Source organism: Melopsittacus undulatus, chromosome 19 (assembly GCF_012275295.1).
Source record: "Melopsittacus undulatus isolate bMelUnd1 chromosome 19, bMelUnd1.mat.Z, whole genome shotgun sequence".
NCBI classification, from domain to species: Eukaryota; Metazoa; Chordata; class Aves; order Psittaciformes; family Psittaculidae; genus Melopsittacus; species Melopsittacus undulatus.
This window is the reverse complement of record NC_047545.1, coordinates 4,770,900-4,785,219: the sequence shown is the minus strand read 5'-3', so window position 1 is coordinate 4,785,219 and position 14,320 is coordinate 4,770,900.

The window sequence follows — 14,320 nt, the reverse complement described above, 5'->3', positions numbered from 1 at the left end:
GCTTTGATAAAGCCAACATCAGCCAAGGTGTCCATCCCACTGGCAGAGATCTCGTTTGGGGCCAGCTGTGGGGCTCTGTTCCATTTACTTCAATGTGCTCCATGTGGAGCTGCAGCAAACTGAGCTGCTTTGCTCTTTAGGTTTGCACCACTGTCCTCAAGTTTCTAAACAGAAGGCACTTCCAACCCCAATATGGAAAACGTTCCCCTTGCAAATGGGAAAGGCAAACGCTTCCACTGTGGCCACAAAGGGCTTTTTCTCCCCAGGCTACTAGAAATCTTTCTGTGCTGAGAAATCCATCAGCAATGACTCTTGGTTGCAAATAAGGGATCCAATCTACCTTTCTAATAACAGCTTCCCAAAGCTGAAAGCTCCAGGTGCCTGCTCCTGAGATGACCATCTCCCTGCAGAGCCTGAGGGGAGCATCCTGCTTGTGGTGCCCATCTCAGGTTTGTGCTAGGGATAGGACAAGATTCAGGGCACACACAGATCTAACAAGCAGCTCTTTGTTCCAGCTGTTGATTGAGAGGGATGGATGGCAATGGGAATCAGAAGCTATTTGGGCTGTTAAAACACCCAATGGCCACCTCACTTCTCTGCTTCCAGGTTGACCAAACCACCCTGTGTTTTGATGCTTCCATTGCCCCTTTTGATGAGAACCAAGCTGGGGACCCGAGGGCCACGCTCAGCCCCGGCAGCAGGGTTGGAAGGAGGCTCAGCTGGTTCCCATCCCATCCTCCCAGCAGCTGCCCCCAATGAGCTCCAGATGCAGCCGGGCTGTGCAGGGGTGCGTGGTGCTGCGGGGGGAGGCGGGGGCAGCCGATGCTGCTTTTATCTCCTGTGCTTTGTGTATGAGAAGAGAATGAGCTCGGGGTTGCCAACAACTGGCTCTGGTGAGGGTGATGCTCCAGGAACGCTGGCACAGGGAGGATGCGGCTGCTCTGCCATCAGCTGGGGCCTGAGGGTGCTCACTCCCTGCTGTGGCTTGAGTGGGGATGGGTGGCCAAGCACCAGCAGCAACACTTGCCCTGCTCAACCGCCTTCCTCCCCAGCAGGCACAGTGGGGCCAGCCAGCTCTGCCTTTGGGCTGTCTCAAAGGCTGCAGCATCCCATGAGTCACATACAGGGGGATGCAAAGCTCTGCAATCCTCTGGGGGGGGGGGAATGGTGGCTGTAAAATGAGCATTTTGGGATGAAATGGGCTTTTCCCCATTAACCTGCACCATAGAACTCAAGAAGGCACCAGAGTGGCAGGGGGAGGAAGAGGGGCTCAGGATTGTACAGCAAAGCTTCACCCTTTGGGTGCTCTGAAGCATACAGTAAGCAGGTGACCAGCAATGCCCTCAGGCTGGGAGCTCACCTGTGCTGCTGGTGAAGATGCACATGGATGCCACCCATGGATGCCACGTTTCTGGAGAGCTCTCCTGCACTTGGGGCAGGGTCCAACAACTGAAGAAGCTGAAGCCCCATTTCCCCGCAGGATGGGGTCGGTGTGTTTTCCTGCCCAGCACTGCTGATAGAGAACTGGAGTGAGAGTGAGCCAGCATCTGCTCAAGGGGTTTTATTGCTTTTAAGAGATGAGCTTTCTTTGGAATGATTCTTGTTTCATCTTCGTTTTGGTGGTTTTGTTGGGGCTGAGTTATGGAAACATCCTGGAGGCACCAGCATCCCCTCTGCATGGCCTCACATGTTTGCCAGCCCTGGGGAGATGCTCTACAGCCCTGTTTGCCAACCACCATCCCTTCCTATGTCACCAAGGGTTTGCAGGAAGACCTCCTCCATCCTACTGGTGTTGCAAATCCTTTTGGCATTCTCCAGTTCTGCTGCTTCACGGGCTCATTTGGGAACAGAACCCACAGCTGGATTGAGGGCAAATGGCAGGAGATTCCAGCCAGGGCAGAGGGCTCTGCACACCACAGCTCCCACTGTCATTGTCTTCCCGCTAGCTTGAGAGCTCAGCACTGAGTGGAGAACTGTGAAGATTGCTGCAGATGCCCCAGCACTTCCCACATGCTCATGGGACCATGGCATGGGAATAGAGGGGAGCAGTCAGGACTGTGGAGATGGGCGATGCCAATACCTGGGGGATGGAAGATCCTTGTATGGGTAATCCACAGTGCTCTGCCATCCAATGGGAGCACAGCACCACTGACGCCCAGATGCTGCTGGAGCTGGAAGTAAGACCAGACCTACCATGGTCCCCCAGCCAGTGCCCAGCTGCCACCACCAGAAAGGTCTCCCAGCCCCATTCCCTCCAAGCCTCCTGCTCCAGGACCCTCCAGTGGCAAAGGCTGATGAGAGGCAGTGCTTTGGCAGCCCCCAGCCCATCCCTGAGGTGCAGCCATGCAAAGGGAAGAGGAACAACACACAAGGCAGGGATGAGCAGCATCTGTCTTTCAATAACTTCCTATAATCAACAGTGCCTTGCACTGCTCTGTACCACTACTGGGAAAAGCTCGTGCCAATGTCAGAGCATCCTCTGCACGTACATCTGTGTGGTATTGGAAGGCTGCAGAGCTGAAAGGAGCTCTTTGGAAGGGAACAGATATTTTCAGACTGTCAGCTGCACTCACTCAGGATCAGTTATAACCTCACTCCACATGTGGTGGCATTTTAATGAATTCCCCCTTCCTCCCGGGACCCTTCTCTAACCTAATTGACACCAGCAAAGGGTGTTTCTAAGTGTGCTCCAGCTCCCCTGCGCTTCGCCTGACGTCAGCTACAGCATAGAGGGGTCCCAACACCACCCTAGGCTGATTCCACACAGCCTCAGCTGCCGTTTGCACTCCCAAAATAGGGCCAAAATGGAGCTGCTTCACCACTGCTGTGCAGACCCATGCCCTCGAGGAGTCAGGGTTTACTGGGGTATGAGGATTTGGGTACCTGGGAGCAGAAGGCAGCACACAATATCTCTCCTTTCCCACTTTGCTCCCCCTGAGTTACAAACAGCACTGCCTTCCCAGCCTGCTGCTCACAGGGCTGTTGGTCAGGGCTGCTCTGGGGGTTTTCTCTTCCAACTGGAGGGATACAGCTATTGTGCCAAATGCGCCAGCAGCCCATGGACAAGGGGGTTGGTTTTACCTCTTGGAAACACCTTCTGGTTCAATGGCCACATCTCCAGCGAGCATCACGAGCTCTGCAGGCTGCCAAAACCTCCCCAGGTCACATCAACAACCAAAGGCACTCACGTCCTCCCCCAGAGGACCCTCTGGCCCTGAACTCATCAGCTGGCTTCTCCGGTAACACATTCACCCCCATGTCATCAGGAAGGAATTTGTGCTCTGTTTGATAACCAGACATGAATCAGTACAGCAGCGAGATCCTCAGACCACAAAGCATTTCAACAGGTCTTTTAAGCCTCCTGCTCTCGTGTGTAAGCGGTCCAAGGACCCGCTCATTCCCGGGCATCCCCGGCCCCACTCATAAATCAAAGCATTCCAGGCCTGGTTTCCTCTCTGCATCCACGATCGCTCACAGAGGTTTCTTCTTTAGCAAACTTAATCTGGGCAGTTGTTCAAAAATGTTAAAATTACCTGCTCCTTTTAGGATATAATGACAGCCTGTGGAGGCATAATTCAGGCCAGACCTGAAGACGTCTGTTTTAAGGTTAAAAAGTCCTCCAAGCTGAACTTTATCCAACAGCAGCAATGAAAAACTCAACTTGCCCAGTGTTAATTTTGGTTCCTCTCACTAATGAAGCTGTGTAGGATCAGAGCCAAGGGAGTCCCACTTCGCTTTATCCCAGCTTCACATCTTCAATACAAGGTTTAATCTGTTTCCTGGTGCCAGATCCCAGCAAGGATTGAAAATGATCTGGTTGCTAACCTGATTCCCATTGCCATCACCTGCCCTTGCCCTGAGGGAGACCCTCTGGCTCCAGTCTTGCACATCAGAAGGCACTTGTAGTTGTTGTCAAAGCCATGGTTCAGCCAAGGGCTTGGACAATGAGTTCATTCCACCAAAACTCCACTTGTTGGCCATGCATCACCACGAGGTCTTTTAAAACCTTAAGTGAAAAGGTGCCTGGAACATCAGATAAATGATTAAACATGTTAGTTAAGGGAATATGTAGCTACAATACTGAGTTTCGATTGATACCCACCTGGCTGGAGGAGCTGGGATGGGACAGGGAATACCCACACTGTATCTTTCCCTTTGTAGCCTGGACAACTCAAAAGTCCAAGGCAAAGAGACAAAGGTGCCTCCATGCGCAGGTAACGTATTCTCACTGGAAACCCCATGATTTCTATCACAACTACTCAGTGGTTACTCACTCCCTACCTGTGGTGCTTTAGCAGCATCCCCATCACCTCAGTTACCACACAGTCCCCAACCTCCCCGGGTGCAGCCCTCAGCTTGCTCCCATGTGGGTGCCAGGGCTTCAGCATCCACCCGGAGCATTAAGTGCTTCCAGGCTGGAGAAGCCCTGGCTGCTGCTTGGCGTCACTCACACTGGGGAATGGGAGCCAGCGTCTCCCTGCTGCCTGCGCAAGCACATCACACATGTCCCAGAGGGGACGTTACAGCCTCAGTTACCCAATTAAAACCGTGTTTGAGGGGATTTGATTACTCACTTTGACAGAGGGAAGAAAACCCTCCGGGTCCTGGCAGCAGTGAGGATTTATGAGCTGGGGCTTTGTTTCAGGTCGCTCTGAAGCTCGGGAGAGATGTAGCAAAGGAGTAAACCCAAGGAAACCCCACTGCTGGTGGCATCCAGGAGCTCCACATCCTAAACCAGCTCCATTCTCCCACCTTGCTTCCTCTGGCAGGAGGTGATCAGAGGTGTAAATGCTTCCCCATTGCTCACAAACACCTCCTGGGAGGTGGTGAATGCTTTCTTTTCAGTTTGCTAAAGGGCAGAATCTGCCTTCTTTCTGATCCAGAGTAAACACAGGTCTGGCATTAATCCTGTTGTGCAGCTGGGATCTCTGCTCCTTGGGTACCCCCAGTTCCATCCCCTTCATCTCCCTGTAAAAGCATCACCCTCAGGTTGGGAAATGAGGGAAGACAAATCCCACAGCCGTCTGCCTTTATTGCAGTGTGTGAACAGCGTCCAGAAACGCCTCCAGACAAGATGATTACTAACAAGAGATTTGGGATCACGTATATTTATTGCCACAGCAGTGAATGAGAGACATGTGGCCACCAAATCCCAATATGGGCTCAGGGAAAGCCAGCCGGGGGCTGAGCATCTCCCTTAGGGCCCCAGAGCATCCTCCTCACTCTCCTCACCTGCTTCAGGCCATGGTCAAGCACAAGTTAGCTGTGCTCCCACCTTGCTCCTCACTTGACTTCATGCTCAGTACCAAAGTGTCAGGTGTTTCTCTTTAAGGCAATATTTAAATGAAAGGAGAAAAGTTATAAGGTATTTCAAAGGTCTCTGCTTCAAAAACTTTCAACCCAAATTTACTCACCAAACCCATAAATGTTCCTTTTATTGCACACACAAAATAACCCTCTGCAATATGGTTCCTCTAAATTTATGCTTCTTCCAGAGCTATTAATTCAGCCCAGGTCTTTCCTTCTCCTTTTATTTTGTTTTCCCCACCTTAAGTAGAATAATTCATAAATACTTCACGCTGGAGTGTATTTTATGAGCATTATTATGATCACTTGAATGTGGAAATGCCTGTGAAGTTATTACAACAGTTTTAATACACCGCAGGCTCCTCAGCAGTATGGTATAAAGCAACTTTATCCCACACTGGAGGGAAGAGCTCTCTTGAGAGGCCATTTATTTGGCCAAATTTTAAGGATCCTGTAGCCCATATATGTCTTTGAACCCAGTCAAGGGCAATGCCTGAGGACAGTTTGCGTTTGCTGCACTCCAGCTCAGGAGGGTGATGTGCATCACTGGCCAGAGCGAGATGGGGCTTTGGCCACAAGTTTCTATCCCATTTTCAGACCCAAACCCAAGAAAAAAAGGCCAAGAAAGACAAAAGAGTTGCCTCAGCAGGATGCACAAACAGATTTAGAACAGCAGGTTATACTTGCAGAGCCCAGGCATGCAGGGAGGCACTGAGAAGCTGAATTGCCCTCATCAAAGCAGCGTTTTCTGTCATCCTTGCACACATCACAGGGTGGCACACTGCTGAAAGCCAGGAATCAAGAGCCACAGGGCTCTATTCTGTATCTCCCCAAAGATGCAGCTGAAAACTGTTGGTTTCTCGAATGGAAAGAGGCAGAACTCTGCAGTTATTAAACTACACCTCCGTGGAACCAGGACCTCACCAAAACGAAACCTATTTTCTGGGATCACTGAGCCATAAAGGGCCTTTCCTCTGGGTACCCCAAGCAAGGGCCTTTGCACATGTGTCTGGATTCTGCATTTCTCCTCCTCATTCTCCCATGTAAAATGCATCACTGGGGCAACCATGGCCCAACAACTGTAAAGGCAGAAGTCAGTGGGAGCACGTTTGGATTCCCTGTGATGCGCTGTAGGATGACAGCCCCTCCAGCACCCAAACCCTTCCAAACCAAGCCTCCAGCTGCCCACGACCACCCAGAGAGAGCTGCAAAGAGAGCCCATAAGACCTGCCTTCCTCTGAACCACTGCTCCCCAGGAAATGAGGCTTTTTCTCTTGTATAGAACTCCTCCAGTAATTGCCTTCATCTCTCAAAGGTGTCTTGCAGCCACAGAGGTGCAAATATTTATCCATACTTGGAATTGCAGAGTGAAGCCTAACTAAATGTTCCCAGACACTTCAGCAATTGTTGTTTTAAGACCTGAACCATAGACACCTGGCTGGAATTAATCAGCAGATGGGAACAGGGAAGCAGAGCAAAGCCCTTATTAACCCTTCACACATCAATGTCAAGGTCAGGGGGTGTTTTACTGGGGCAGCCTCTACATAGATGTCAGCTGTCAACAGCCTGGGGATCCCAGAGCAAGAAATGTCCTCCACTGATCAGGGCATGAACTGGTAGCAAGATGAATCATGTTCCTGTCACCACTTGCAGACTCGCTGTGCTGAGGCTCTTGCTTGTGAAGAGCTGCACTAATCCATGTTTATGACTAGATACTAAACACAAAGCACCTCCTGGATGGGCTGTGTCTAAAAGCAACAGGAGTTTCCACATCTCTTTAAGGGAAAGCCTTCGCTTTGCACCAGTGGCCCCATGAGGCACTGTGGAGTTTATCTTAGTGCTGACCCCACAGACCCCATCGGGGGATGTGGTTGGTGTTGATGAACTACACCGAGATGAAAAGCAGGACAACCTCTGCCCTGTGCTGCCAGCCCTGCTCCTTGGGACATGTTTGGTGATGGAGAACTCGCCTGCTTTGAAGTGCAGATGGATGCAAGTGCCAGGCAGGTGCAAAGCCTTCCTTGGCAGACAGTTTGCTACAGAGCTCACCCTGCGCATCCATCATGTGCAGCTTCTTTGAGCTGGGGGGGATTTCCACACACACACACAGACCTAAGCAGGATCAGGACTTTCTTCTCTTCTCATTCAGTGTGGAGATGGAAACAGTTTGGGCTTATAAACCAGGCTCCCTGGTTCCCAGCTCAGCCAGCAGCAGAGTCCAACATCAGCTCCCTGGAGAGGCAGCTGATGCCAAAGCAGCAGAAAATGACCCTACAAACAGGATACAAGGAGCAAGGTCCTCACACAGAACCTCCCACCAGGGCCAAAGACTCCATTTCCCGCATAGCTTCTTTCTAACAGTGACCATAAGAAGATGCCCAGAGACACGTAAGAACAAGACAAACATATATGACACTGCTCCAAGTCCTCTCCCTGTCTCCAGCTGTTTCCAACTCTAGAGCCAGATGTACTTAGTAACCCCTCAGCAATTTCTCCTGCTTGCAATTGCCCAGTCTCCTCTTAAACCCATAGAAACCTTCAGCATCCACAGGCTCATTTGACAAGAGTCAAAGTGTGGGTGAAGTTTCCCTGTTTGTGAGATGTAAACAAGCCCTGTGGGGCAGGTCAGGCCACACGATGCCCTCTTACCATGAGACCTTTCCTTTGGTATAAACAGCAGCCCCAGGTCAGGGCCATAATCTCTCCCAGATGCTTTTGTCCATAGGCCTCATCTAAGGCTTTGAAACCCAAAGTGGGGGATGAAACAATCCCCACCCACCACCTTCTTTCTCTAGCATCAAGTTTTTCTACCCCAAAACATATTTCCCTGATGGAGGAGTTTGGAGAATGGTTCCTACAGGAGGTGCTCATGGTTCTCATCCACACAAGCAAGTGTGGATCTGCTGTAGAGCACTGCAGGCAATGGGGCCTGTCAGACAGTTTAACCCAACCTGTCAGTCAAGGTCTCCATGCCCCAGGCTCCGTCCCCATTACAAACCTGTCTCACAAAGCTCAGTCCAATGTGACAAGTGTTTATACAGGACTAATGAGTGTCTCTGTCCCCAAGGACATCATGGATCACTCAGGCACCACGGTTCAGGCACACATGCCAGCTCCCTTGCAGCATGCAGGCTTGCAAAGAGCTGCAGCCATGTGCTTTAGCCATGCAAACCATCTCCTGAGAGAGAAAAGCACCAGTTTCACATTGAAATGTCTTATATATACCAGAATTTGAGTAGGAAAATGCCAGCTCCTTCTTTGGCTCCGAGGGGCCCTGGCTCTGCTGAATTGGCCTCCTGAGCCTCTCTGGAGAGGTTCAGTAGCCACACAAAGGGATGGGGCCCATCAGCAAACAGCTGTAATGCTGGGTTTGATGCATTCCTGACAGCCGCCTCTGCCCACACAGGGGCTCCTTCCAGGCAATTCCTTTGGGCTCCATAATGCAGCAGCCTCCTCGGAGCAGATGTGTGTTACCCACATCCCACACAGCCCAGGCTGTGCTCACTGCAGGGCTCCCCTTGGTCAGGCAGGAAGCAGCCTTCCCACTCTCTGCCTGCACATCTCTGCTGTCATGGTTGGAGGCTGGTGGGACCCAGGGGTGACAATTCCCCCCAGATCCCCAGCTTGGCCTCAACAATCTCAGTCAAGACATCAGCTTCGTAGGAAAGGAGGGAAGGTGCTGCCAGTGTGATCTCAGCTGGGAATTGTGATGCCTTTGGTTTCCAGGAACATGTGGGTGCTTACCTGCCTTATCCCTTAGGAGATGCGTAACTTCATCAGTGCAGTTGGTGCCCACCTATGGATTCTTCCTTCTCCACACCACTCTCTTCATGCCCTTGGCAGCTTCTGGAATTCAGGCTCACTCACACCTCTGGATTTCATGCAGAGCACAGAGAAGCCACAATGTCCTGCAAAACCCAGAGGACAGCAGGCAGCAGTGAAGAGAAGATGCAGAGGCTGCACCCACCGTGCTCTGGTCCACCACAGGTCCTGTCCCTTTGAAGAGACTCTTTAGCAGTACCTGTTGGTCTCACTCCTGGCTGGAGCCAAGGAGCCAGCACAGAAAGCTGCTGTTGGGCCTCTTCTGCACATGGTGAGCTCCCATTCTCCCACCCCTTAAAAGCCCTGAGGCAAAGGGGCTGATGTGGCAAGGATGGGCAGAGATCCTCTGAAGATCCATCACAACACATTGACTTATGCCATACCAGTGCCCCAACAAGGTTTTGCTGGCAATGACTTCCAATAATTATCCTCTAAAAACCTCAACTGGAGAAGATAGATCTGCCAAGAGCTGGAAGACACTGCAAGGAGAGGGGCTGGGGGCTTCCACCTCTTTGTTCCATGGTCTCCAGCTCTGCCAAGACCAAGCCGACCTTGATAGCATCAAGTACATCTGTGCCCATGGCAATTTTGAGCTGTCCCACACACACCCAAGCAAAGGCAAATCCTGTGGTGCAACAGGAATGAGTCTGATCCAACCACAGAATCATGGAATGGTTTGGGTTGGAAAGGACTTAAAGCCCCTCCAGCTCCAACTCCTGCCATGGGCAGGGACACCTTCCACTAGAGGAGCTTGCTCCAAGCCCCTGTGTCCAACCTGGCCTTGCATGCTGCCACATTCCAAAGACACACCAGATCCCATTGTCCCTCCTTCCCCAGCTCCAATCTGTGGATGCCCAGAGGTGAAGCACGGGTGCAAACAACTGCTCTATCCTTTGAAAGTCACATTAAAAAAGTAGGAAGAGGAAAATTCTTTCTCTTTAGATCAAGCAGGGATGAAACCTTCCTATTTTCTATGATTTCTATGATTCTATTTGCCACAGTAAAATCTTTTTCTCTTCTTTAAGTGGAGACAATGAAAACATTTTGTTCTCCCCAAAAGAAAACGTTTCTCTGTGTTCAAATGCATGTTTGAAGGCACTTGCAGTCCCCAGCTTCTTTAATTAAAGGCAGGCAAGTTTCAAACGGAGAATGTCACAGTGTAATAAGAAGTTAAAGTGTTTAATTTCAAGCATATCTCAAACAAGGCCTGATGCTTTTCATCCTCAAAATACTCTTGTAGTTTTTCCTTCAGACTTTGGTTCGAGTTGTAAATAATTTCAAAGGAACCAAAATAGCTTTTATTTTCCCTACAAACAACTGTTTCCTCTTAATTTCAGCCAGGCTAGCTTAAAGTGATTGGAGCCAGACTCTTCCTACTGGTGCCCAGTGGACAAGAGGCAAGAGCCATGAGTCGAACGACAGAAATTCCCTTTAAATGGAAGAGGATTTTGGTGTGTTCTTTACTGGAAGGCTAAACCACATTCCAACGCATCCAACAGGCTGGAGCAGGTTGGGCAGAGCTGTTGGCGTTCTTCATCCTTGGAGATAATATAACTTCAAGTGGACACAGCCCTGAGCAACCCCCTTCTGGCTGCTCCTGTGCTGAGCAGGGGGTTGGATTAGACAAGCTCGGGAGGTGCTTTCCAGCCTCAACCATCCTCATTAGGTGGGGTTTTAGCACAGGCTTTATCAGCCAGGCATTGCAATCACCTCCCTGGGGATACACCAACCCCATCAAACCACCACCAGCTGCAGCATCACAGGATCTCCCAGAGCTTTGTGCTGTTTTGAAGCTCCAGTTTGTGAGGTTTTTGCAATTGAGTATTTCAAATAGAATGCACATTTCTTACCCTCAGAAACGAAGAGGAAACCTGTAACCTCTGCCTGACCTGTAAGGGGAGAAAAGCAGGAGGCAGCTTAGTAAAAGAGGAAACCACAAGCATTTCAAAGAGAGTCCTGTGAGCAGCCTGTCTGAACAAGCTGGATTTGTGCAGACCTTACACCTCCTGCTTGGCTCCTCCAGTAAGGTGTAAACTCTTAAAACCCTTCCCAGAGCTTTGTTTTCACAATGTCCTGTGCCTATGTGGAGTCTCTGCAGTTTAATATGAGGTTCAGCTCATGCTGATGCATTGCACTTATTAAGGCATCCATTTCTTCTTCATTAGACTCACAAGCTTGAGCCCACTTGTCAGAGCGTGTTGGAACTAGCCACCATCAGCACTCAGCATTTGCTGGGCACATCAGCTGGGTCACCACCACACAACAGGCTTCATGGGAATGCCAGTGACTTGGGGAAAGTTTGGGAAATGCCCAATTTCCACCTCAAAAATGGGTGGAAAGTAATGGAAACAGTCTATGGATATTTCTCGTTTGGGTTTTTGGAGAGGGTCAGGATCTGTCGTCATCTCCACCTAAAGATGGGCTCAGGAAACCAGAGTATGAATAGAGAGAGTGTGGAGATCTCAGACCCCATTCATGCCCAGACCTCCCTCTCTGGGATGCTCTCCAGATGCAAACATTTTAATGTCCTGCTCATGAAGACAGACATTTAAAATGCCCTAAACCTTCAACCAGGCTCCTGGAAACCTCTCAGACACACACGCAGACCTTGCAAACGTGCATGCACAGGAGCAAACCATAGCCCTGTGGTGTGCAGAGCACAATGAGCAATCAGCTCTGGCACACTGACCTGTGCAAGGTCTGGAGAGGGTTAGAGTTTAGCTGCCAGCAAAGCCCCAGTCTGCCCAGTGAGCATCTCTTACCCTTTCCTTTGCAAAGAGCCTTGGTTCAGCAGCGGGACCTTCTCAAACCTGGCTTTTGGAGAACGCATCTCAGTCCATCTTCAGGGATGCACAACACTGGGGTCAAACTTCACCTCTTCTGCTTTCCCCTTGGAGAAAGGACCCGTTCCCGTCTCAGCTGCTGTCATCTCCTGGTGCGAGGGGACCTCTACAGCCCGCTCCGAGCATCATCCGCTGCAGGCAGGAGCGGTCGGGGGGGATTCACTGCCCTCCTATGGCAAGACTCGGAAACAGGTTTGGGGGCGGCTTCCACCTGCGCAAGCAGCAGCTGGGTTTGCTGTAATAAAGGATAACACCAGCGCTTTAGAGCAAGCCAATAATTCCTGTCCCAGGTTCCTACAGCAGGGAGAGTAACCGAGAGCCTCGGCGCTGCTGGCGACCTGCAGGGCTGCAGAAAGTGCCCATCAGCACAAGCTCTCACTGCTTAAAATGAGCATCAGAATCAAGGGAAATAGAAGATGCTCGCATGGAAGTCATTGTCTTTCCACATCCCTTCCTTTTCTCCCCATCAGGTATCTGGCTCACAGATTGGAAAATCAGGCTATCAGGTGACATTAAAACACACTTCCAAGTGACAGGAGCCTGGGAGAGAGGCTGGAGCAGGGGAGAAAAAGCTGCTTGGGAAAACACCCAGTGCCAGGAAGGACCTGATCCTGCACAACACTTCCCCTTGCCTTGCTGTCACCTCCTCCAAATAGGCAGGATTCCACAGGAGTTGGGCTCAGCACCGAATTCCTGGAGGAATTGTAGTGCTGGTAAAGCAGCCTGGGGCAGTGTTCACTTTGTACATCCCAGAGTAGCTGGAGCAAATGGACTCCCAGCAAAGCCATTAGGCCTGGCAAGCAGAGCTGGGCTACCTCAGCCCATCAGAATGTGCTCAATGAAATACCTCGGTGAGCAGGGGGATGGCTTTGGAAAGGGGACACTCGCTCCAGATCCCGGGAATGCAGCCAGTAGATGGCATTCATACTCTGCCCTATGCACACATCTGCTGCCCTCTGCCCCCCCCCCCCCCCCCCCCCGACTGTGCCTCTCAGCTTTAAACTGCCTTGGGAAACATGAGGGGAAAAAAGGGGTTTATGTAAAAATGAAGGCAAAAGGCAAATATTCACCTTTACCAGAGATGACTCTGCAGCGTGTGACAATTGACTTTGGAGCCAACAAGTGTTACAGGATTCCTGGCGTCTTTCTGTCCTCATGGATCTTCTGCTTCTACTATAGAAATATATAATACATATATAAAGAAATATAATACATCCCTAAAGCATCCATAAGTATCCTGTGTATCCTGCACCACAGGGATGCCCGAAACCATAGAATCATCAAATTACCCAAGTTGGAAAAGCCCTTTAAGCTCATTAAGTCCAACTGGTGCCCAGCAGTGCCAAGGCCACCACTGCCCCATGGCACTGAGGCCTCGTCCCCACTCTGTGTGCACACTTGCAGGGCCGGTGCCTGCAGCCCTGCCCTGGGCAGCCTGTTCCAATGCCTGAGCACCCTGTGGGGAAGGGTGATCAGGTATTGAAGGGTAATACCTCACCAACCCTCTGACCCAGGATCTACCAGGCTGACCATGCATGTGGCTAGGAGTTGCCAGCATTTGGCTATCACTGATGTGTGTCATTTTCCTTACAGTGACATCCATTAGGTTGAGGAAATGCTGCCCTTAACACCTCATCACACAGGAGCCACTCACAGAATTCATCATCGAATCCTGGACTGGTTTGTGTTGGAGGGAGCCTTAAAGCTCCTCCAGCTCCAACCCCTGCCACGGGCAGGGACCCCTTCCACTGGAGCAGCTGCTCCAAGCCCCTGTGTCCAACCTGGCCTTGAGCACTGCCAGGGATGGGGCAGCCACAGCTTCTCTGGGCACCCTGTGCCAGCGCCTCAGCACCCTCACAGGGATGAGCTTCTGCCTAAGAGCTCAGCTCAGTCTCCCCTCGGGCAGGTTCAAGCCATTCCCCTTGGCCTGTCCCTACAGCTGAGACTGTGTAAGAGGGTAGAAGACAAACTTTTACACTTCTGTCACTGGGGGTCACTACTAAAGCAGGAGTTACCTTCATCATTGCACAGCAGGAAGCACAGCGGCTGCACGATGCAAATGTGGGAGGGAATTTGACAGCAGACATCAAACTGACCTGCCTTTGCCTGTGGCTGGGTTGAGGCTTTGGTCCAGGCTGGAAGAAAAGCTCTTGGATGGAGCCCAGGAACCAGAAGGCAGGTGAAAATCACTGCTGCTTCCTTCACTTTTAGATTGCAAAGGAACCAGCAAAGATCTCTTGCTCTGATGCAGTTACAGACTCTCTGGAAGGGAAGCTGACATCCCAGCACAAGGAGGACCCTCTGTTGGGTCTGTCTGTGCAGCCAGAAGTGAGATCAGTGCCTGAGGT